The 4,651-nt window shown below is 43.7% G+C and overlaps 1 non-coding gene across 1 annotated transcript; it reads left to right on the top strand.

Moving 5' to 3' along the window:
* Nucleotides 1–3,473: 3,473 nt before the first annotated feature.
* TRNAN-GUU lies at nt 3,474–3,547 on the top strand. Its single transcript has one exon. It is a non-coding gene; the product is annotated as a tRNA-Asn (tRNA).
* The last annotated feature ends 1,104 nt before the right edge of the window (nt 3,548–4,651 follow it).

Genomic DNA, 4,651 nt, shown 5'->3' with positions numbered 1-4,651 from the left:
GGTCTCCAGCTTTTTGGCACACTTCAACCCTACATGTAGCCAAGTCATTGTTCAGCAGCCTGCCAAGCCCTGCCGATCTTGGGACTTTTCCTGGACTTGAATTAGTGTTGTTTGGTCACATTGGGACTGTGCCTTTGTACTTGTCCATCTTGGGTTTGTCAGCCTCAGCAGCCAGCAGCTGTCTGAGTAAAGAAAACCTCCAGCTTCAGTGGGCCAGGAGCAGGAAGCAGAGCTGAACCCCAAGGTTGAGGGGCTTTCACCCAGCCCCTAGAATCTGACACTTTGAACTTGGACTTGAAGCCTCCAGACTGTAAGAGAATAAACTCCTGTTTGTTAAAGCATCCCATTAGTGGTATATTTCTGTCAGGGTGGCACTAGGTAACCAGAACAACTGTGTAGTACTTAGGAAGAGAGAAACAGATACAGTCAAGCCTGTAAAGACCTAACAGAATCCTCTACATTGTTGCTCCAAATGGACACTGATATGCCTTCCCTTCCTAAGCATGCTCAGTTGGAAGTAGAAAGGCAGGGAGCAAGACGCTAAGCTGGTATCTAATCAACAGCCAGTAATTCTCTGGTTATCTGCAAAGATGAGAGGAAAGGACTATATATGAAATGTGGATTACCCAGAGATTTTTATTCCTATAGATGGAAGTCTGGGGACATGCAGGTGGGACCTCATAAGCAGTAGCCTTATGAAGATTGAGAATATAACTATGGATGGTGTGGGTCTGGGTAATTTCTATCTTTTCCACCCTCTTCCCTTGCTTTTGCCACATTCAAAGCTTGAATTTTGCTCTCTGTAAGCCCAAAAACTCCAATTTGCTGCCCTGAAAGTATTTTTCTTATTTAGAGCTGAGTATGGTCTCCAATTCCTATCCATGGATCCTACCCAACACATCAAACATTTGGGTAACAAGAACTTTCAAAGATACACTTTCCTGTACCTACCAAAGTTTCAGTGCCCGCCACATACAAAATCAGAGGCCTTTGTGCCCTGGAACAGCAAAGTAATGTGTCTAAGGTAAGTTTTTACTTCATTCATTCTAGCAAATCAAACACTCTCAGATGCAATACCCATGGAATGGATGCAACTGTGAAAATGGATCTTTCCCCCTAATTGGCTGCTGCTGTAATATTGTAAGTTTCCTCCTCACTAGAGGTGCTTACTCATTTATGCCAGGAAATTTGGAAGACAGCTACCTGGCCAACTGACTGGAAGAGACAGTTATTGTGCCCATTCCAAAGAAAGATTCAACAGAATGGGGAAATTATCCAACGATATCATTAATACTACACACAAGTAAAATTTTGCTGAAGATAATTCAAAAACAGTTGCAGCTGTGGAAGTTCTGGAAGAGAACTTCCAGAAATGCAAGCTGGATTCAGAAGAGGACATGGAACGAGAGATATCATTGCAGATGGATCTTGGCTGAAAGCAAAGAGAACCAGAAAGATGTTTACTTGTGTTTTATTGACTATGCAAAGGCATTCGATTGTGTGGATCACAACAAATTATGAACAACATTGCAAAGAATAGGAATTACAGAGGAATTTCCACGAGGAAACATAGACCACGAGGCTGTCATTCAAACAGAACTGGGTGATACTGTATGGATTAAAATCAGAAAGGGGGTGTGTCAGGGTTATGTCTTTCCCCATGCTTATTCAATCTGTATGCTGAACAAATATTTGAGAAGCTGGACTCTATGAAGAATAATATGGCATCAGGATTGGAGAATCATTAACAACCTGAGATGTGCAAACAACACAATCTTGCTTGCTGAAAGTGAAGAGAAGCATTTACTGATAAAGATCAAAGAATATAGTCTTCAGTGTGAATTACACCTCAGTATAAAGAAAACAAAAATCCTCATAACTGTACCAATGAGCAGCATCATGATAAATGGAGAAAAGATTGAAGTTGTCAAAGATTTTATAGTACTTGGACCCACTATCAACACCCATGAAAGAAGCAGTCAAGAAGTCAGATATTGTATTGCACTGGGAAAATCTGCTGCAAAAGATCTCTTTAAAGTGTTAAGAAGAAGAATGTCACTTTGAAGACTAAGGTGCAAGCAAGCCTTGGTATTTTCAGTCACCTCATATGCATATGTGAAAACTGGACAATCAATACGGAAGATAGAATTGATGCCTTTGAATTGTGGTGTTGGCGAAGAATACTGAAAATGCCATGGACTGCCAGAAGAACTAACAAATCTGTCCTGGAAGAACTGCAGCCAGAATGCCCCTTGGAAGTGAGTTATAACCAGACTTTGTCTCACCTACTTGGTCATGTTGTTCCTGGAGAAGGATATCATGCTTGGGAAAGTAGGAAGTCAGCAAAAAAGGGGAAGACTCTCAACAAGATGGATTGACCCAATGGCTGCAACAATGGGCTCAAGTATTCCAAGGATTGTGAGGATGGCACAGAACCAAGCGGTGTTTTGTTCTTTTGCACATGGAGTTGCTATGAGTGGAACTAACTCAAAGGCGTCTAATACCAACAAGGGGGAAAGGGTGTGGGTATCTATCCTATAGAGAGACTACTGAAATTGTTGGGATTGTGATTTTCTTTACCATAATCTGGATGATTTGTCAAAATTTAATGAGCTGTTCACTGAAGATTTGTGTATGTTTCTCTGTGGGAATTATGCTTCAATAATTTATTTGTTGTTGGGTACCACGGAAGCAATTCTGACAGAGTAGAACTGTCCCATAAGGTTTTGTTGGCTGTAATTTTTACGGAGGCACATAGCCAGGTCGTTTTGCGTAGCAACTGGATGGGTTTCTTTGTGAGTTGTTTTATAGATTCGGTATGAATTGGAACCAGCTCCAAGACAAACTTCAACAGCAATATTCCTAGACAACTGCGGGGGCTCTGCTTTTCTCCCTTTCCTGTCCTCTCTCTGTTTCTCCCTCCCCCACTCTGCTACATAATAAAAACCATTGTCTCTTTCCCAGGATCCCTCCTGTCACGCTGCACAGGTCTCGTGGATGTTTCGTCCTCGTCCACGGCTTCCTGTTTTCCTCTTCTCCTCACAATTTCCTTTTTTCCCCTCATTTCCCCTTTCCAACCCCCTGACCGCGACCAAGTAGAGTTGGGTGAGCTCCAAAGGCGCCGGTGGGCTGGCAGACGGGCAGGAGAAGGCGGAGCAAACCCCGGGAAGGGAGGTCTCAGATCCCATTGGACGCCGCTTGGTTAGGGCCGCACCTAGGCTTGGGCAGAGTCGCTGCCTTTCGAGACGGGTGGTGTGTAACGAGGCGCAAAGGCCGTCAGGCTGCCCCTCTAGCTTCGCAATTGCCCAACGCACAGGTTTCAGAGGTGATGAACGACTCGGTTCCTCGCCACAACCTGTCCGGTAATGTGCGGCTTTGGAGCTTGAACAGAAAGTGTTGGCTCCGCCTAGTGGTAAATGAGTACTCACTGTACTAAATGTAAATCAGTACTCACTAACCTAAACGTTATCGCGGTCTCTGTGGCGCAATCGGTTAGCGCGTTCGGCTGTTAACCGAAAGGTTGGTGGTTCGAGCCCACCCAGGGACGACTCTCTCGTTTTAGAATATAAAGGATTATGTTTGGATCCGCAGACCTTCTCACTTACCCTCTTTGTCTTACGCACAATAGGGGGACCTAAATCGAGAGATTTTCCTGTGGACCTATTGACAACAAAATAAGTGCATAGCTGGGAACTCAGAGCTGCTTTAAAGAGTAAAATACACAATGCGTTACTCTTGACACCCTAGTAACTGGACCAAACTGGTCTGAAATGGTTTGTTTTACAGTAGTATTAATTTAACCCTTTCCATATACAGTATGTCTCAAATTCCAAATACATGGAATTAACAAGGCACTTGACTGCTAACCAGAAGGTCAGCGGTTCAAATCCACCAGCTGATCCCTGGAAGGAAGACGGGGGTGGGGGGCGCGCGATCAACTTCCGTAAAGATTTACAGCCTCTGAAACCCATTGGGGGTGGCTATGAGTCGAAACTACTCGATGACAGTTGAGCTTGGTTTTTTTGGTTTTGGTAAATGAATTCTAGATGTTGCCTGATTCTCTGGAAATGTTCCTTGTGGGTAGCTGCGAAACTCTAGGATCAAAATATTATACTTTGTAGCGAAGTCCCAGTTTACAACGACTTTTTACGATCCTCTGCTCTGGAAATGCTCTATGGCTGCTGCTGCAATTGATAATCCTGTATACCAGGCCTGGAAGCTCTGTATAAACAAAAGGAACAAACACAAATTGTACTGGCCGGGAATCAAACCCAGATCACCCACATGGGAGGCAAGGATTCAACCACTGGCCCACCAACACTTCATTTTGTGTGCTGTGGGCAGAAAGTACCAAGAAAGAATCCCTAGAATCACTGAAAAAAGTTGTAAGCCAGCCTTCAGACAGATTGTGGTGTCTTCAGACACTGAACGCTAAGGATGCAAACTAGACTTAGATCAGGCATTCCTATAAAGTGATGGCATTCGAATAAAAATATCAAAATATCAAAGTGAGCAGTTTTGTCAGCTCAACCCAAAACTCTGAAAAAGGTTCCATTTAAGGAAAAAGTCGACTCCCCCCCCCCCAAAGATAAACATCAGAAATTCATCCAGGCCCCTTATTTATGTCCCTGATCTTCAACTGTCAATGTCA

This window comes from Orycteropus afer, unplaced genomic scaffold (genome assembly GCF_000298275.1).
Source record: "Orycteropus afer afer isolate SDZICR_OR568_19922 unplaced genomic scaffold, OryAfe1.0 scaffold00290, whole genome shotgun sequence".
Taxonomy (NCBI): Eukaryota; Metazoa; Chordata; class Mammalia; order Tubulidentata; family Orycteropodidae; genus Orycteropus; species Orycteropus afer.
This window is presented reverse-complemented; position numbering and strand designations above follow the sequence as displayed.